Raw genomic sequence first — 21,947 nt, 5'->3', positions numbered from 1 at the left:
TATAAATGGGAGAGCTAGCAATCAGGAAACTGATGTGCGGTTGTTTGGAAGATCATCAATCCCTATAGAGAGCTGTTGATAAAAGGCAGAAGCTGCCACAGCAGTGTTTGAGTTAAGATCCACAAATTTGCAGCCTCTTTCTACCTTTGATTATTAGCCATGAAGTCAACCATCTAGACAAAGAACAGCATTAGAGAAAGATGATAATAGGTGGGTACTGTAAAGTTGGGAGGGGATTTTATTTTTTAATGAATGAAAGCATGAGAGAGAAATAGAACTGGCTTCTTGTATAATAATGTAATAATGACTATTATAAGACAACTTCATTCTTTTCAAAATGTTGGCATGTTACATTATGTCATTTTAGTTTCAAAGAATGTGCCGGGGTGGAACATTTCAGGCTGGTAGTGTTACATAAGTTTTTTTAACAATGTCATTTGATCTGTTTCCTCATTTAGGTATTTACAAAACTGTGACTAAAACTCCGGTCCAATTAACTTGTGGTGTTGTGAATTTATTTCACTTTATTGTGAAATTCAAAATTTCTCAACCTAAATCTGTCAAAATCTGACAAAGTTGCATGTCAACATTTGCCTTTTAAATATGCAGCACAGAGTATTTGGATTTTTAATTAGCAAAGTGTTGCTTGAAAAACAAACAAAAGTTTATCCAAGAAATTTTGAAAAGCTCTTACTCAATCTACTATTTGGCATTACTCCTAAAAGATTAAAATTTAACTGTTAGTGATCACATTTTCTCTGGATTATTTATCCCTTTAATTCCCACCATATGTTGTTTGTTGCTATTACCTATTTCTTCTAGTTCTTTCTGAGAAGCCGAATGGCAAACTCTAAACACAGATGTCCAGAAAATGACATGTGTGGGCATTCAGCATTCTCATTTTAGATGATACTTAAGTTTTGTTTTTTGTCACTAAAAGTGTTCACATGAAATAACCTCATTATTCCAGGGGACACTGATTCATCAGATTTTTAATAACCATCATGCTTCTTTGTATCTCACACTCTTCGTCAATAACTGAGGTTACTATTTTTATAAAAATGGCATATGCATATATTTGTCATCAAGTAGGACCAAAAAAGTAAATAAAAAACAAAAGAAAAAAGTCACTAAAAATCTCATAACATCACAGAATATTTTTTCAAGACATACAGAGATATACAGAGATAGATGGACAGATGAATGGATGAACAGATGGAAGATGGATGAATGGATGAAATTAAGAGCTCCCTCCACTTTCACCTCCAGAAGATCTCATTTAGTTCTGTGGCTTTAAATAGCATTAACTTCCTACCAACTCCAAAATGTATATATTTCAGTAAAAGAAACCATGTTTCCTGATTTCGACCACTTTACCATCAATGCCAGCAATAATGCTAAGTTTCTCTTAATGCTTCTCCTTGACTACTTCAGTAGGCTTCTGGTCTCCCTGCTTTACCTCTTTCTTTCATGGGATTTCACCAGAGTAGTGAGAATTGCCCATTAAAATAAAAATCAGACCTTCTTATTCCCTCACTCAAAACCATAATAGGGCTTCCTGTCACCTTTACAATAAAACGCAACTCAGTGTGGCATATGTGGTCCTGCCTGTGTCCCTGAGCTGAGAGTATCTTCAAACAATTCCCCTTTGGCCCACTCAGATTCATTCATACTGAGACGTTAGGTCATTTCTTCTCAGGGCCTTGGCACTTGCTCTTTTCTCCACCAAGAATGTTCTTCCCTGGTGTTTTTTTATGCATTGCTCCTGTATTTTATTAGATTTTTGCTAAAATATGACTACAGAGAGGAATTACCTGAGCATCCTAAAATAGCCAGCTCCATGTCTTATCTCTTACCCCACTGTCTTTCTCTTCCTAGCATTTATATTTACTGAGAATTATATCGTATGATTATTTGGGTAATGTCATTGAATGTGTTCCCTGTAGAATGCAAACTCTATAGGGACAGGGAATAAGGTAATTTTACCGGCAACAACAGAGTGGCACCTAGTGAGCATAAAATAAATATTCATCAAATGTTAGGAATTTAAAGATTGATTAAATCAAAATCTGCTCTGTGTTATTTTTCAAATAAAAATATTGAACTGAATCCTTATTTAACCAAGTATAAATAAATTAATATTGAAAAAATGGTTAAAATAAAGCTTTAATTCTTTGTCAAAGGAGATGCTAATTTTGAGATTCCTCTGCAGTTTAGAAAATGTAAAGGTTTTAATCATTTTTGAAAAAAATTCTATCACTGTCTCAAGTAATATCTACTGATATCAAAATGAAATATGATGGGATCACTACTCTCATTTTTATTTCCAATTCTTGTTCTTCCTATCAATGACATTTGGGTTAAATATTACTTTTACAAAATTATTTTTTGTAAAAAATTACATTTTCCCCTGATGCATGATGGTTACAGACGTTTAGGCTTTGTTTATATATGAATAGATTTATCTTTTAAATCATGGTTTCTCTTTTTTGAACAGCTCATTGTCATTTTTATTAGATTGTTGGGTTCTATTTGTCTAGCTTTTTGCAGCTTTTTTTTTATGAATGTCATAATTATGTTCTAAGTTAGAGTATACTTAAACATGTTTGCATACTTGAAAGTCAACTGTGTAGAAAAATATTAAATTTTATTTTAATTGTGCCAGAATTTTCTACACTCACTCAACCATCCTGGTTTGTATTTCTATATAGAACTATGAAGACTATTTAATGTTTCACCTTTTATTATACTTTATTGTCTCTGTATTGACATTACAAATACTTGCCAATATTTGGTTCTCCTGATCTTCTGGGAACACAGATGACTATACTTCCCAACTTGATTGCTGAAAAGGAAGACCATATGAGTAGTTCTAACCAATGGGATATGGGAGAAGGTGATAAACAAAACTTGGCAAAATTATGAAAAAGAGTTAATTGACATATGCTACTATGACAAGGAGCCACCATGTTCTAATTGGTAAAGCTAATGGATTGTGATTCAGAGCCCACTGTCAATCTACAGTTTGAACCACATGAAACTGTTTTTACTTGACCATTTTTATCCAGAAAATGGCAATCAATCTCATATATTTCAATGAACATGTAGCCTGGATTACAAACAAAGCTTTGTTAGACTATGGCATTAAAATTTAGGGTTAATTTGTTATCAAAGTTATCTCACTGGTATAAATCCTGTATGTGCTTACTTGCTTGCTCTCTCTCTCTCTCTCTCTCCATAAATATCAATAGTTGATAGATGATAGATAGATAGATAGATAGATAGATAGATAGATAGATAGATTTTTTTTTTAATAAGACATGCCCTTTGAATTTTCAGGATCAAGTTTCTTTTTCAGGAAACTTATCTTTTATCTTTTATTTAATTCTTCAACATGCTTTCTTTTCCATTTGAACTGTATTCTTTTGGAATTTCATATTTTTAGGGGCATTTCTTTTCTCTATATTATATAACAATCATTTTGTCTCAGGCTCTCTGAGTGTCTCAGTGGATTGAGTGTCTGCCTTTGGCTCAGGTCATGATCCCAGAGTCCTAGAACAGAGACTCTTGTCTAGCTCCCTGCACAGTGGGGAGTCTGATCTCCCTGTCTCCCTTTGTCCCTCCCCCTGCTTGTACTTTCTCTCTTGCTCACTCTCTCAGATAAATAAAATCTTTTTTAAAAGAATCCATCATTTTCTCTCAATTTTATGTTATTTTAAAATTTTATTTACTATGATTTATTCAGATTTATCCATTATAGCAACATTTTTACAATTATTGTTTTTGTCTGTTTAATTTTCAATTGATTTTTATTTCTTTTATTTTCTATTTTTGCTTCTTATTTCTGAAAATATCTGCTCTTTACATTGTTCTACTATATATTTTTCTGTTGAGTTTTTTCATGTTTTTTTCTCTCTTTCTTTTAAAAGAAATATCACGTCTGTAATCCCATTGTAAGAATGGTGGATGTTCTATCTAATACCATTGTGTTTCCATGAGTAATGCCTTTTATGGTATATGGTGTTTTATAGCAGTGTGTTAACATTTCTTAAAATTCTGATTCTTATCTTTAAGGTGGACCCAAGAGTGCCTGAAGAGAAGTGGAGTGGAGAGGTAAGCAAGGGTAGTAGTAGAGAGATTAGGAATTGGTGCAGGCAATAGTGTCAATTCAGTGTCATTGTTTTGAGCAACCTCTAACAAAATGTTTATTTTTCTTTATCTTGAGTTGTGTCTACACTGGCTTTGAGGTAAATCAAATCACCCTGTAAGTCACAGTGTTTCTGTGTTTGTATCTTCAGCTCATTGTTTTCTCTGCCTCCTTTTTTGCGGTCACATTTGACAAATTCTAAAACTAGGTACTAGTTTGTATATAATAAACACTGGTTGTTCACATACTTTCTCTAAAATCTCTACTTTGTGGGTCCTTAATGTCAAACTACATCTCTACAGGATATTTCCTATCATCAGCCCCACATCCATTCTTAGCTAACACTAATGTGAACTCAGTAAAAAAAAAAAAATATTTGGTTCCAATCTATTACTGGTAAAAGTGTTGTTTAATTCAGGATTCAACATTATTTTCAAATTGGGATGGGCTTTTTATCACAGCATGACAATAATTAGAATTAGGAAGAAAGAGTTAACTTACAGATATGGAACAAAGTGATAGATTTTGATAAAATTTTCAAATGCCAAATGGTATTTTGAGAAGTAGATAAGATGTAGTGACCACTGCTCAAATTAGGGAATTGCTGGAAGTAAGTGGAACAGACTTAAATTTTAAAAAAATTGTTTATGATGCAATATTGGAAAGTAAAGCAGACTCTAAGTAAGACTACTATGATAAAGTAAAACGATTGTATAGATTGTTAGAAGAATTCCAATGTGCAAAATGAAAGAAAAATAGGCCTTAGACATAATATAGCAGGCACTGACAATGATTAGGACAGAAAGGTCTGAACAAAATCATAAAAATAAACAATAAAAAAGTGTAAGGAATTGGGAAAATTAAGGTATTTTCCTATTATGTTATTATTTCCTATTATGTTGTTTATTTTCACACTATGGTTACATGTGAATAAAATAAACCTTGATAAAATTAAAGGGCATCTCAATCTTCCCCTTTTAAAAATACCTGACTGCATAGTATCAAGAATCCAGATTTGTAAAAACACAAACTCTTTTCCTTCTGCACCATTCATGTTAGAGGTAGAAACTGCCAAGATATACCAACTAGGCTGACATTCCTGAATTCTGGAAATGGTGTACTATGAGATTTAGTACTGTCCTCCAAGTGGCACAACCAAAAAGTAATAGATTACAAAGCAAGATGAAATCTTAGGTTTTGAGTCGACTGATGAATAACGGTGTGATTTAGAAGTAATTAAAGAGGTCTTGTGGTGAAAGCCTAAACATTTGCCCTAAAAGCTTATAGATCATATAGACCACACACTTTCCTAAGATACTTTAAGATAAAGAACAGGCAAGGAGGAGAAGAAAGGGAAGGTGAGGTAAGAAGAGAAAGAAGAACAAATGAGAGGGAGCAAGTTCTTGTTTTGTTTTTTTTTGTTTTTTGTTTGTTTTTGTTTTTGTTTTTGTTTTTGTTTTTGTTTAGCTCTTGGGATAATGTACGAGCTGAAAGGGATTCTCACATAATCATTCTGGCGGACTTGTGGCAGAATGCAACTTTTTCTTCAATTCACCAATTTACAATGTACTATTCCAGTATTTTCAGTCTTGACATCACCTAGATTAGAGTTATTGAGGTTGTTTTTACATAGTGTAGATTAACCCACATTCCACAAAATTCCCAGGTGATAATTATGCACAGGTAGATCAGATAAAGAAAGATTAAGTGAGAAACTGCAAAAATAGTATAGAATATACATGGCATGATTAATCAAGTGTGTATTTTAATGATATATACACTTTTAAGAATTGGTTGACCATGAGGATGAAATAATTGTTGAAGTTGGATATTCCCCACCAAGTAAAGTAAATTAAGTTCATAGAAAACATACAACAAACAAAAAATATTATCATGTTGATATGTATGGCAAAAGTGAGTTTGCTATTTTTAAATCTATGCTGTAGAACTCAGCCAAATTAATGTATTTACAATTATGTAATTCTAGCAAGTTTAGCTACCAAATTCTAAACAAGTCTCTGTGAGAAAACAACATTGGCATTTTCCTTGATATTTTTAGTATAGTTTGCCTATTGATCCTGAACTACTAAAAATGTACTATTTTAGAGAAAGTGTATGGATATGTGAAAGGCACATATTTCACTTCAGGTTTAATTTTATTTAAAGAGGTTGATTTAGGGGCACCTGAGTGGCTGAGTCTGTCAACTGTCTGACTCCTGATGTCAGCTCAAGTCAGGATATCTCAGGGTGGTGACATCAAGCCCTGCTTTGGGCTTTGCCCTCCGCAGGGAGTCTGTTTCTTTTCTGCTCCCTCACTCTCTGCTCACATGCACATGCACATGCTCTCTATCTCAAATAAATATTTTTTTATAAAAAGGTCAGTTTAAGTCTATATACATAGTTGTCTGAATGCTAACAGACAATCCATGTTTTTTTTTGTTTTGTTTTGTTTTGTTTTGTTTTGTTTTGTTTTACAAGTGTTCTATTTTATCCTGTGCTTGGCTTGGTGGGGTGATTCAAAATGTGGTGGATCTTCTTTTTCTTTTTTTTTTTTTTTAAGTTTCAGTTTATTTTATTTTATTTATGATAGTCACACACAGAGAGAGAGAGAGAGAGAGGCAGAGACATAGGCAGAGGGAGAAGCAGGCTCCATGCACCGGGAGCCCAACGTGGGATTCGATCCCGGGTCTCCAGGATCGTGCCCTGGGCCAAAGGCAGGAGCCAAACCGCTGCGCTACCCAGCGATCCCTATTTTTCTTAATCTTAATATAGGCATTAAGGATTTTGCTTGTGTGAGGAAGAAGCAAACAATTTGGGTCTGATTGCACACAGAACCAACTTATTTGCCATTTCTTTAATGCACAATAAAGTCATTAAAGATTAATAAATATCAGAATGATTTTTTCAGAAGTTAGAAAGTCTCTTAACATGCATCATTCTCCTACACACTTAGTTTTTAAGAATTCAGAAGCTGAGAATTGTGATTGCAAGTTTATATTTTTATTCTGACACAACTTCAACTCCAGAAAATATTATTTTTTGGGTGTATATATCCGTGTGTTTTTCTGTCTCTTTATAGCCCAGTTGCAAAGATCATTTTTGTCCATTGTTAAATATTTTGAAATGTACATATGTAAAAAAAATTGCTATCTCTACACATGTCACAAGGCATCTATGTGTTCATAGTTCAAAATACTTGCCTAAACTCAATTTTTTTCCTAAACTCAATTTAATAATATTATTTCCATGACATATTACCTCTGTATACAAGTCATCAAGATTTTGGATTCCTTGGAAAATAACTGACTATATTTTACTTGAAATATAACACATCTATGCCAGGTCAGAAAATCTTTCTCTTGTCATATCAAGATAAATTTGGCAAGTACCTACTTATTAAAGACATATAGTTGAATACTAAGTTTTTAATAACTCATAAATTCTAGCTAAAATTTTTATTCACTGAAATCTCATATGGAAAAGTTATAGAATTTTAAGACAGCATTTTCTTAAAATAATTTCTGTGATATTCTAATTCATGTAGAAGATAGGATCTTACTTTAGAATCATACTTTGTTTATATTCCTTTTCCACGTAAATATCATGTTTCTTGTGAAACTATGATAGAATGGAGAGAATAGGTGGAGTATTTGAATCCGTGCCTCCAGATGCTTAGATTGAACTTGCCTTAAGTAAAATCAATTAGGATAAAGAGGTAAGAGCATTTCAATTTTATATTACTTTATATTACATTATGTTACATTACTTTGGCTCCAGAACAATTTTTTTTTTAATAAAGAGAATTGGACAGATCCAATGTGAAATTTAAGAAGCTATGTTGTCTTCATGATCAAGTTACTTCAGACTAATAATCTGATCTTATTCTTCTCTGTCTTGGCACTTTGAGGCTGAGTGCAAATAATTTAAAGGTAAACTAAAGAAAGATCTTAATGCTAGAACAGAGATATTATCTTCTCCAATCACTTACATTGACTTTGGAGCCCACCCTGATCTGCAAAATCTTCCCAAAAAAGTTGCCTGGACCCAAGCCATCCTTAGTCACAAAGGAGAAACAAGCACCTATGGATACCTTATTGTATAACAAAACCCTTCATGTTATAATATAAGGCTTTACATTTATGCTTCTCCAACAATTCTGACTTTGGTTGATATCAATGATCCTTCTTCTTAGAAGGAGGTTGAGCACAAGTGTATTTATGGTGCACATCTCACAGGTTGTATATTTACATTTAAGTCTGGGCTTTCCTTCTACACGACTTTTCAAAGTTATCAATCACACTGTGTATAAGAGATAGATACACTGATTAAAAAAGCAGATATGCCTTTTCAAAGAAAGTTGAGATACTGGAAGAACTAAAGTTTCACTTAAGAAAACCAAACTGCTTAAAATTAAACCATTTTTATGGATTCTATTTGGATGATTCAATCAAAGGTATGATTAATCCATTTGAGAGTAACCAAAAAACCCATTGATTTTCTATAAATAAAACAATGGCAAAATGTTTGTTCAGTGCCTAGAGGTATAAATGTGGCATATTGTTAGAATATGTTTCAATCCTAAAATGTTCTGTTTGGCCAATGTATGTTCAATTAAATCATCATTACCATGTGTTTTAAGAAAAAACCTGTAAGAATAAATGTAAGCTTTCTGAAAACACAGTCTAAATTCATTAAAGTTTCATTTTTATCCTTATTTTAAAGTGATGTGTAAATTGAGCATTTATACAGTTACTTTAGAGGTTGATTTATTTCAAGCTTTTAGGAGAGACAAAAATGTTTAAAATTCTGACATAGCTTTTTCATTGGGACCACGCTATGAAGAACTTACCTAAGTACTGGCACACTACTTTTTAATATTATATTTTTTTAAAATTCTTAATTTATATGATAAACATTTAAGTTGTTTCCAATTCTTGGCTTCTTCAGTATTATTATTTTTCTTCCTTATTCTTTAAATTTTTGGTATAATACATATAGCATAAAATTTACCATTATAACTGTTTTTATATGTATAGTTCCTGGCATGAGATATGTTCATACTGTTGTGCAACATTTACTACCATCCACCCCAGAACTCTTGTCATCTTGTAAAACTGAAACTCTACCTTTTAAATTTCATTCCTCTTTCTTTCCAGCCCCTGGCAACTACTACTTGACTTTCTGTCTTAATAAATTCAGCTGTCCTAATTATCCCATATAAGCAGAATCATACATTATTTGTCCTTTTGTGTCTCGCTTATTTTACTAAGTATAACGTCCTAAGGTTCATCCATACTGTAGTGTATGTTAGAATTCCCTTCCTCTCTAGGCTAAATAGTATCTTATTGTATGCAAATACCACATTTTGTTTATCTATTCATCTCTTGATGGGTACTGGAGTTACTTCCACCTTTTGGTTACTGTGAATGATGCTGCTACATTAGTGTACAAATATATCTTTGACACCCTGTTTCCAATATTTTGGGGAATATACCCAGAGGTGGAATGGCTGGATTATATGGTAATTCCTTGTTTTGTTGTTTTAAGAAACAACTATTCTGTTTTCTATAGTCACTACATTTTGTATCTCTAACAGTGAGCAATGGTTTCAATTTATCCACATTCCAGCCAACACTTGTTATTTTCTGTTTTGTTTTTTTTTTCTTTTTCTTTTTATATACAATAGCTATTCTAATGGATGGGAGATGGTGCTTCAGATTAATTTTTTACTAGGTTTTCTACCCACAATTATTGAGCGAGAGTGAAAATAAAGAGAAGTGGGTAGATAATGTATTAAACTTTCATTATATATTGGAAAACATTACATATAGGTAGGTCTTTCCTTATTTAAGAATGAATATAAGAGATTAAAGTGCGGGGATCCCTGGGTGGCTCAGCGGTTTAGCGCCTGCCTTTGGCCCAGGGGCAATCCTGGAGACCCGGGATCGAATCCCACGTCGGGTTCTCGCTGCATGGAGCCTGCTTCTCCCTCCTCCTGTGTCTCTGCCTCTTTCTCTCTCTCTATGTCTATCATGAATAAATAAATAAATCTTAAAAAAAAAAAGAGATTAAAGTGCTAAATATAAAACAAAACAAAACCAGGATTTCCTTGAGGCTCTTTCAGTTTGGTATTTAAATTGTTTTTGCTGAAATAAAGTACAAAACAAAAGCTATTTTTAAAAATGCTTATTTCACTCGGTTCATTTAACTAGTACTATGTTTTTAAAATTTTAATTATTGAACACTTTTTAAAATGACTGTTCTCCAGGAATTTTTAGCATTTTATTTAGCACTGAAGTCATTGATTTTTTTAAAAGATTTTATTTATTTATCCATGAGAGATACACAGAGTGAAAGGCAGAGACACAGGAAGAGGAGAGAGAAGCAGGCTCCATGCAGGGAGCCTGATGAGGGACTTGATCCCCAGACTCTGGGATCAAGCCCCGAGCCAAAGGGGGATGCTCAGCTGCTAAGCCACCCAGGTGTGCCAATATACTTATTCCTAATATCATTTGTCTCACTTGTAATTATATATTTTTTATTTATTTATTTACTGGCATATATTTCCCTTCCCAGATGGATTCCCAAGACCGATAGATACTTGAGAGCTATTTAGAAAGTAAAACAGATCCAAATTATGAAAAGATTTGTGATGAGAGATTGAGAAGTTTGGGCTTCCTGATTTGCAGGACACATTCTTGAAATAGGGTGCAAAATATCTCAAATTAATTGCAAAATTGTAAACAATATACACTAGAGAAATCAAGGTTAAATATAAGCTCCTAAATAAATACTGGGTCAAAGAACAGGATGATAATATTATAAAATTCTTCCACAAATAACCTATGGATTAAAAGCAATTTAAAGGTGATTTGGAAAAATGATTCTAAAATGCTTATGGAAATCTAATGCTGAAGAAATAAGTATGAAAAATCTTTAAAAGAATAAAAAGATAGTTGTATTTTGCCATGCCAGATTTCCATCAACATTCTATATTGTGTTGTCAGATTCTATTAAAAAAAATTTATCAGTGGATTTGAATAATGCCCCGAATGTGATCAAAACATTTTATAGAAACATATCATATTTTAAAGTAGCACACTAAGGGAATAGTCTGTTAAAATATAAATGATTTAGGGACAAATTGTTATGAATGTGGCATGAAAAAGATTAAAACTGAATTTCAGGTGGTTTATACAGTTAATTAATTTGTGTTTCTCTTCACACTTCTTGTATTCCTCAGTAAACTCATATTTATCCTATAATTGTTTTTTTATTCATGACCTTTATAAATTGGTAGTGTGATGTTCTACATTTACATTCCTAAATGCCTATGGGATGCTTAATCTGCAATATCCCACAGCAAAATACTGTTTCTTAAATTGTACTGGGCATATGGGAGTTCATCTTATTTTTTCTTAATAATTCCACATGTTATAAATGCATTTAATACAGAAGTATGTATTTAAAACAGAAAAGAGGAAGACAAGAGAAAATATTTCAAAAAATCACAGGAATAGTGGGAAGAAATTACCCAAGGCCATACATAAAACAACATGTGAAATATATATTTCAAAAAGTATATCCCAGGGTTTTTGTTAATTGATGTAAATAAAAAATGAATTGCTATGATTCTTTAGGTACTGTTTTCTTCTTTATCCTTTCATTTATTTTCATTATAAACAAACATTACTTTGGGACCTCTGACTGGCTCATTTAATAAAGCATGAGATAATCTCAGGTCATGAGTTCAAGCCCATGTTGGTTATAGAAATTACTAAGTAAATAAATAAACAAACATTACTTTTGTAATCAGAAGACACACAGACATAAAGCTAATATAAATTCTCTGAGAATATCTGAAAATGTTCAAGCTGAAAGATTTCAGAAGACTCCCTTTTGCCTCCATTTTACATTTTAATGTTGAAGTTAAATATTTTTTGAAACAAAACTTTTTATTTACCAGTATTTTTAACTAATTATCTTTTTATTGCCCTAAAATCTAAGAAAAGTAGTATTTTAGATTAAATGGCCCACTAAGTATTGTACACGCACTCTCCCAGCTAAATGATTCTCCTAGGGAGAGGCTCAAAGAGAAGGATTTAAGGGGATGAAAGGTATATCCCCCCCTGCATTCTGCATTCCAGAAACACACCTAAAAGGTGTAGATGTAATTGGAATTCAAATGCTTTGCACCTTTCACTTCAGTTCACATTTACACAAGTTATTGACCCTCTGTCAATTCCTGCCTTCTCAGCCCTGACGGATTTTCTGAATTGGTCACAGATATTTGTGTCATCTATTTTTATGTTCTGCTTATCAAATGGAAGGACAAGGACAAGGAAGTCGAAATTGCTTAGAAATGGTTAGAGACACAGGGAAAAGTCTATTAAAGTGAAAGGTAAAATAACATACATTTTTTATCATTCAAAGTATTAAGGATTTTCAACTGTTTCTGTGTATGATGCCTCATAGATATTGTATAGGAAAATGTCATGCTCTTTTATGTGCAAGACTAAAAACAGACAAAATTTTTCCAAGAAGTAATAATACATGGGAAGTTACTGGAAATATTTGCCATTTTTAAATAATATTTCTATACCAGGTTCTAGAAAAATACAAAAGCTACTTAGCAAGTCTCTTATCCTTTATTTCTCATTACAGAAATGAGTGTTTTAATATATTGTTTTCATATTGCTCGATTTTTAATACCACAAAGTATTCTTTATTTATTTCACAAATATAGTTTGATTATTAGATATAATCAAAACATAGCATTAAAAGACATAGTGGCTATAAAAGAAGCACATAACACTTCTTTTACCTTCAGTGTAAACATAATTTTAATGAAAAATTGAAACTATCTCATGAAATTGTTTTAATTTAAATTTAATCAGATGGTTTGTGATAATTCTCTTGCAATCACTGCTCTATAATGATATTTGATTAGTAATAGTCCAATGACATATAGACTTTTGAGAATGAAAATTCACACTGAAATTCCTAAGATCCATTTATTTTAAAATCTAATTTGTATTTGTAATTGTTTTTCTCATTTATAAGATGATATCTTCTTTTCACTGGATTTACCAAGTTTGAAATCATTGCACGGTAAAATTTTTCTCATGATCATTTAAGTCATGTACTGAATGAAAAAAGGAAACTGATAAATACATCTGTGTATTTACTCAATATGAAACATTTTTTCAGTGTTGGAGTGAATGCAATTTGAATCTATAACACCCCTACCATTCAGAAAATAAAAATCTTTATATTGGGGAGACACTTGTGAAAAACTTATAGAATAAGCATCCCTGTCTCTTGCAATAGACTTTCTCTTCATACCAGTGGGAGCATGCTGGATGATCTGTTTGTTCTGTAGAAGCTTCTCTCTGGAGCATTGTTAGGATCTAAAGCAAATAGCCAAGAACGTGGAGAAAGAAAAATTCTCTTACACTGTTGGTGGGAGTGCAAACTGGTGCAGCCACTCTGGAAAACTGTATGCAGATTCCTCAAAAAGTTAAAAATAGAACTACGTCGTGACCCAGCAAACACACTACTAGGTATTTAGTCAAATGATACAAAAATACTAATTAAAAAGGATACATACATCCCAATGTTTATAGCAGCGTTATATACAATAGCTAAATTGTGGGAAGAGCCCAGTGTCCATCGGCTGATGAATGGATGCAGAACATGTGGAAGATATACAGTGGAATATTGCTCAGCCACAGAAGGAATGAAAGCTTGCCATTTGCAATCATGTGGTTGGAGGAAGTGTATTATGCTAAGTGAAATAAGTCAGTCAGAGAAAAACAAATAACAAACACTTTCACTCACATGTGGAACTTAAGGAACAAAACAAATGAACATAGGGGAAAAGAGAGACAGGTAAACCATAAAACAGACTCTAACTATGAAGAACAAACTGAGGGTGGCTGGAAAGGAGATGGGTGAGAGGATGGGTTAAATGCATGATGGGTATTAAGGAGAGCACTTGCAGTGAGCACTGGGTGTTATAAAAATAAAGGGAAAAAAAGAAAGGAAGGATTCAAAACAAAAATACGTACATACACATGTGCATACATACATACAGCGAATAGGACTTGCCAGTGTGTAGACAAGTCACAGCAATGTGACATGAGTCCTACTGGATCCAAGACAAAGAAAATGGATCTAGAACTGAGGGAGAAATAAAAGGCCTGCTGGAAAATGAAAATTCTAGATTGACTAAGAAGAGGGCATATCTGGTCATTCATGTTTTGCAGTAATTCATGACTGCAAAGAATTCTAAAAATGTAAAAAGAAAATATTGGAAATCTGTTTGTCCAAGTAACAGTAAGATTGTATTAGTTTTGATAGACTACAATCAGATGTAATAGATGGGTTCCATACACAGAAAAAAAGTGGGACCATTTTTAAATATCAAAATAAATGGTACATATAATAATTAGCAAAAACATGTAGACTTATATGTGATTTATATTACATATTATAGTGGACATCAAAACATTTTACATTGGATTTTAAAGAATACCCTGTGTATTTCTTTTTTTTTTTTTAATTTTTATTTATTATAGGCACACAGTGAGAGAGAGAGAGGCAGAGACACAGGCAGAGGGAGAAGCAGGCTCCATGCACCGGGAGCTCGACGTGGGATTCAATCCCGGGTCTCCAGGATCGCGCCCTGGGCCAAAGGCAGGCGCTAAACCGCTGCGCCACCCAGGGATCCCTACCCTGTGTATTTCTTATGATATACTTTGCAAAAGTGAATTTCAAAGAAGCAGGACAAAATATTTCCAGTCACTCAGAAGCGAACTATCAAGTGAGAAGAAATGCTTTAAGTATGGGAATAAATGGAAGTAGATACCAAGCACACATTCTTGGTGATATCACTATCCTCTAACTCCTAGTGGTAATTTCATTGGCTCTTCTTTTACTACATTATTTTAAACCTGATGAGGATTTTGTTTAGATTTTTGGATAGCAGTTTTAAAAGTCGATTGATATTTAATGACAGAATAAAATAATTTAAAAGCTTAGTCACAGACAAGCTTCCCTTGTTGAAATTCAATATAAATTGTACACTATCCAAATAATATACTATTAAGTTATTTTATGGAAGAGATCATTTTTTAGGAAAACAGAAACAATCCCTACTTTCTAATTTTAGTCTTATAGGATATAGAATTATGCAAGTGAAGCAAATTTATAGAAGCCACCTGTGAGTTTCTTATCTATACACTAACTCATTTTTAAATAATCATTGGACACCTATCTGGTACCAGATATTATGCTAGACATTAGAAACAAATAAGATAAATAAGAATTTGTCCTTGGTTAGCTTATGTTTATCAAGGGACAAAAGATTTATAAAGAATCATGGGCAATAGAATGACTATGACAAAAATAGAAAACTATTGAGGCTGCAGTGAGAATACAAACCCCACAAAGGTTGATTCTACTTGCTTGAAAGGGAAGGGTGTCAGGCAAGGTTGCAGAGAGCTGGTCATACTTGAATGGAGTCCTGAAAACTCTAAGAAAAGTCTGCCAAATAAATTTTAAGCTGAGCAACAGAACGTAACTGAACTATTTTTGACTATATACATGCAGAATATTGTGACTCAATATTAAGAAAATTTTCTCTTGGTACATAAAGAAGGTCCACAGCATAAATCCAAAAGAATGCTTTTACTTTATAAACTTACAGCTAGAAAAATTGCATTTTTATAGGATATTTGTTTGAATGGGGAGGGGAGAAACAATCAGAGTATCTTAGATATCAGACAGGACCTTAGTAATCATTTGTTTCCAATCTCCACCTAGTGAAAAAATATATAAAATAAGATGGATTTTTAAAAAAAGATTTAATTTATTTATTTGAGAGGGAGAGAGAGAGATAGAACAGGGGAAGCAGCACAGAGAAAGGGAGAAGCAGGCTCTCTGCCAAGCAGGGAGCCCATTGCTGGGCTGGATCCCAAGACCCTGAGATCATGACTTGAACCAAAAGCAGGCGTTCAACTGACTGAGCCATCCAGGTGGCCCAAGATGGATTTTTCTAAGAATAGCTTGAAAATTATCTGTATTATCTGTGCAAAATATCTGTATCTAAGACAGATATTTTGCACAGAAATAATCCATTTAATTTTGTGGACATGTAATAATTATGACTGATGTCTATTACAAATTTCTGGTATATAACTTGCTTAATTATTTGGGTCTATGTCTATACTATGAAGTCACACTGAATATATCTGAAGTGTCTTCCCTATTATGAAAGTTGGAAGTTTTCCACTACTGAAAAACATATATCTGAAAACAGATAATCTTTCTAGACATTAATTGGCATTGTTAAAATTTTAATGTATTGTTTATGTGCTATTTTCAAATTTATATAGAATGTATTAGAGGTTCAAATTTGTAATAACATATTTACAATTAATTTCTATAAGCTATAACTATATTTTTCTAAAGATGTTTTTATTCACCAAATGTTGACATAAAAATAAAGGATTTAGTCTTTCAATTTCCCATAATATAACTGCCTTTAATATTGGATAGAAAAAATATAGAGATCCCTAAAATATTTTATTTACATATTTACCCATCTATGAACAAAAAGCATTAATTTTCTAGGAATAGTTTAGAATATTTATTGAAAATATGGTCCTTGGACATTATAGGAAACTTATATTTAAAAGTTAAAATGTTGTTTCAATTTTGTTGTTGTTGTTACAGAAGGATTTAAATAAAAATATGTCAAGAGTATATTTGCAAAGAGGAAATAAGCAATTCAATTTAAAAAATATTTTTTTCTCTCTGTAATTAAAATCCTTTAACAGCACTACCAACATTTTAGGAACTAAAATTCTGAACATATTAACACAAATCTCATAATAAATATGAATATAAATGCAGCCTCTTGATTTTTTAAAGATTTTATTTATTCATGAGAGACACAGAGAGAGAGGCAGAGATATAGGCAGAGGGAGAAGCAGGCTCCACAGGGATCCTGATGCGGGACTCGATTCCAGGACTCCTGGATCATGACCTGAGCTGAAGATAGATGCTCAACCACTAAGCCACCCAGGCATCCCACAGTCACTTGATTAACTGACCAAAACAGCAGGGATTGTGATATTGTGGGGGTGGGAGTGGCAAGTGCTGGTATTTCAGATAGTAGTCTAGAAATTCAGTGGCAGCAACCTGCTTATAGATCAGTATGTTTAGGTTTTCAAAATCCTTTGGATACTCAAACCAAACTGCTTGAGGTAGGGACTTAGAACTGGGACAACGGATGTTCATGATGAGCTGATCTATTCCAGAGACTGTTATTGTGCTAACACTACATGCTTCCATATATTCAAAATACACCCCAGCCTATCTAAAAGTCTGAAAATTATCATCACTCATTAAATGAAGCTTGGATGCTGCTTCTTGTGGAGCAACATGTTCAACAGAGAAGCATTCCCAAAGCCAAACAATGCTTGCAATTCACTGTCAATCTTTTTGGCTTTGACTTTGGAGTTCAGTATGAAACCATTCTTCTCAGTGTTCTTGGTGTCGGAAGTCACAGGGAATTTTTCCTGGTCAGCATTACCAGGGCTTCTCATTACACTGTGCCTTCTGTCGCCCCAGAGGGTAACAACCTGCCTCTTGAAGTGTTGCTTCTAAAGGCCCCAGAGGAATATTATGTGCATCGTTTTGACTATATTTTAAATCAGGCTATCCCACATAAATATCAGAAATTGGCAAAAACTTACTCCGCCATCATTACATGACTCTCAGACAAAACACAAAAAGACAAGCTGAGTTATAAAATAAAGCATACGTTTGGATCTGGTTTCTTCATTGACTGAAAAATTTCTGCTTCTTCTGTCTTAAAGCATATAAAATATAAATTCGGCTACATTACTCAAAGGAATGGAGAAAATAATGACATAATTTGTTACTCAGCTTTTTTTTTTTTTAAATCAGAAAGGCATCTTTATTTTATTTCTTTTATTTTTAACCCTTTGATCCCCTTTGCCCATTTTCTCCATCCCTGATCCCTGCCTCTGTCAACCACCCATCTGTTCTCTGTACCAATGAACTTTTTTTCCCTTTTGGATTCCATGTTTAGGACATGATATGGCATCTGTCCTTTTTTATATGACTTGTTTCACTTAGAATAATGCCCCCAAAGTCCATCCCCACTGTCACAAATGCAAGAATTCATTCTCTTTTATGATAGAATAATATTCCGTTGTAAATATACACCACAATTTCTTTATACACCCATGCCTAGATGGAAACTTAGGTTGTTTCCATATCTTGGCTACCATAAATAATGCTGCACTATGGAGTGCAGGTATCTTCTGGCGCTGGTGCTTTTGTTTCATTCAGGTAAATACCTACAAGTGGAATAGTTGGGTCTTATGGTATTTCTATTTCAATTTTTTGAGAAACCTCCATACTCTGTTTCATAGGGGCTGCACCAATTGACATTTTCACCAATAGTTCACTTTTTAATAAAAGAAATTAGAAAAAATATGAAAGTTTGTTTTATAGATATATCTGTGGCAAATAGTAGACCAAAATAGCATTTTAATGGTTTCTCTCATAGAAAGGTACCTTACTTTTTTCTTTTCTTTTCCTCAAGCTTCATCTCTTCTTAAAATATCCATGTAACTAATTTTAAAAATGACATCAATTTGAGCTATCCTTTTCCAGCTCTTTCTATGTATAACTAAGTCAAATCAAGGAATTATTTTGTCTCCTAAAGTAAAGAATTCAGGATACCATACTGAAATTTTCCAAGATTTCAGTACAATGTCAAAAATGTTAAAAAAAAAAAAAAAACCTCATCAAGTAACTATTAAGGAAATATGTGATAATAAAATCTAAGCTTCTAAACTTTCACTTCTTCTCCCATCTCTCTACCTCTTCCATCCCTGTCTTTTTCCACACATACATGCACCCCAACAGGAAATTATCTTCATTTCCTCTCTTAATGATAGATATTAATTCAGAAACAAGTCATAAAAATACTTATTATGGAGTTCATTTATTGCACAGAAACATTTAAAATTCTCTGTAATAATGTACTAAGAAGTTTTACTTTCTCAACAGATTTTATTCTGAGAGATATTTTAGAGGTAGGTATAATATTGCCTTATAACCATAGAGAAAGTCTCAAATTTTCTCTATTTGAGGACTATTTTTCACATAGTGGACCATTATTAGAATTAACCAGTGGCAGATAGTCAAAATGTTTTCAATATTCTAAATAATGAAAATAAAGTCCCCTTCCATCATATTTGGTGCTTTGATCCCATTGAATTATAATGGATACCTAAAACATGTACAGTTTGGTTTTTTGCAGTTTCTATCATGAAACATGCACTATCTTAGTGTAGCCTGACCTGATATACATTACGTATTTGATATCTGCTTGTTGAATAAATCTAAATTACATACAGTAAAATGCCAAAGAGATTCAAAAAGCAGAGAAATTGATGCCAGGCACACCTGGACATCAGAACGTGGAGAACAGTTGGGCTCTTAATTGCCTGTGCCACCCAGGCACCTCCCCCACTAAGTTTCTCCTCCTGTGTTTTCTTTTTTGAGTCTGTTCAAGTCACTAAATCAGAAACATCTCCAAAGGATGATAGCGTAAATAATTGTTAGACATGTTATACCACCTTTTAAAATGTAATGCAATAGAGTGATACAAATATACAAAGACACTGTTGATCTTTGGCAAAGAAGCAATTACAATACAATGAAGCAAAGATAGTTTTTTGATAAAATGATGATGGAATAATTGGACATTTACATGGAAAACATGATTCTAGGCACAGACTTTATACTCTTCACAAAAATTAACTCCAATGGATTATAGACCTAAATATAGAATGTAAACTGTAAAACTCCTAGAAGATAACATACAAGTTTGACTGACTTTTTAAATAAAATACCAAGGACACAATTCGTGAAAAAAATTAATAAATTAGACTTCATTAAAATGCAAAACTTCTGCTCCATGAAGGACAATGTCAAGAGAATGAAAAGACAAACCTTAGATGAAATACTGTTATCCAAGATATACAAGAACTCTTTAAACAACCTGATTAAAATATGGGCAAAAGATGTGTAATTACACCGAGAATACATATAGGTGGCAAATAAACATATGAAATGATGCTCAAGGTCATATATCCTCAGGGGAATGCAAATTAAAACAATGAATACCTCTATTCACTATTAAAATGGCAAAAATCCAAAGCACTGACCATACCAAATGGTGTGGAGGATATGGGCTAACAGGAACGCTCATTCATTGCTGATGGAGATGTAAAATGGTATAGTCACTTTGGAAGACAGTTTCTCAGAAAACTAAACATAGGATTGCCATATATTACAGCAATTGCACTCCTTGATATTTACCAAATGAGGTGAAAAGTTATGTCCATACCAAAACCTGCATACAGATGTTTATAGCAGCTTCATTCATAATTGCCAAAACTTAGGCACGACCAAGAAGTCCTTGTTAATGGATAAACAAAGAAGTACATAAAGACAGTGGAATATTTTGGTGGTAATGATCAAACAGTGCATTATTTATTTGTATGATTCTCTTAGATACTACTAAATATAAAATGTGCTTAAATCTGTTTTATACCCCACCTACTTGATACGTTTTCTCCAAATGTTCCACTATTTCAGATAAAAATTTTAGAACAACTATGTTTTCCTACAAACCCCTCCCACCATTTTATTCTTGCAACATTTTTTGCCTGACTTTACTTGGTACTGTTTGCATTCTGTTCTGTAATAACATTTAAGTCATTGGCTTCCTCTACAGCTAGTTTCCAAATTCTAAAAAGTATAATATATATGTATATATAATATACATATTTTAATAATTTATTATGATATAAATTCAATATTAAAGAGAGAAATTATTGTGTGGATTTTTTAGCATCAGAGCTAATTATTATGTTAGAATTACTTTTCTTTGTCTTTATACCCAACATGACAACTCTTGCACCACATAAAATGTGTCTAGCATCAAAGCAAAATCAATTTTTGTCCTACTCTCCACTGTTTGCTTAAATTCAAATTGCATTTAATGTGTATTTTATATGTAAATGATGGTCTACATATTTTGTTTCCTGGGGCTTTTAATTGCCTTTCTTTTCTATTAACAAAAGTGTAATGAGTGTTTCTTATAGCCACAATATATCTACCCTATCCAGAGTTTCATGTACTCCTCTAGTGTGTTTGCTAGCCACATTCCCTCCTAGACTTTTCAAACTCCTTCTCTAGGTGAAATTCACAGCTGTGGTGAAGATGCTTCGAGGCTCCTGGTCCAGGCAATGGGCAGGGCAGGGGGTACTAAAAAATGAAGATTGATTCTCTATTTAACTATGGAACAGCTGGGCAACTCAACATCCTATATACCTTCCTTTTATGAGAGCAGAACAGCCAGTTTTTTACTCCTTGGTCAAAAAAGAGAGAGATCTTTTCTCAGATTAGGCCGGCAACCTAGTTGTCACCCTGAGATTTCACTGCACTGCACTCTTGTCTTTCCATTCACTGTGTCCTGAATCCCAGATTATTTACTTTATTTTGTTCGTTTGTTTGCTCTGAAGAAGTACCTTCCCCCAAAACATTGACTTCTAGTTCTCTATTAATTTTCAATTCTAATTAGATCTTGCATTTTTTTTCCTTTTAGGATTTATTTCCCTTTATTTGTATCATTTCATGCCTAAATATTTTCCTCCTTCCATTATGGAATTAAGATTTTTTTCCTTTA

General features: G+C 32.9%; 1 long non-coding RNA gene across 3 annotated transcripts in view; it reads left to right on the top strand.

Annotated features, from left to right (window-relative positions):
* LOC102152895 overlaps positions 1-21,947 on the top strand; it is a 39,709-nt gene that overhangs the window by 15,738 nt on the left and 2,024 nt on the right. Inside the window, exons 3-6 of one of the 3 annotated variants that reach the window (XR_005357902.1) lie at positions 4,075-4,113; positions 7,775-7,862; positions 13,211-13,258; positions 14,728-14,972. This is a non-coding gene — a long non-coding RNA (uncharacterized LOC102152895). Of the gene's footprint in view, positions 1-4,074; positions 4,114-7,774; positions 7,863-13,210; positions 13,259-14,727; positions 15,162-21,947 lie in introns of those variants that run through there. The other 2 variants (XR_005357901.1, XR_005357903.1) reach the window with 2 other exon arrangements.

Source organism: Canis lupus, chromosome 4, assembly GCF_011100685.1.
Source record: "Canis lupus familiaris isolate Mischka breed German Shepherd chromosome 4, alternate assembly UU_Cfam_GSD_1.0, whole genome shotgun sequence".
Lineage (NCBI taxonomy): Eukaryota > Metazoa > Chordata > Mammalia > Carnivora > Canidae > Canis > Canis lupus.
The sequence above is the reverse complement of the archived record's forward strand: the minus strand, read 5'-3'. Positions and strand labels throughout refer to the sequence as shown.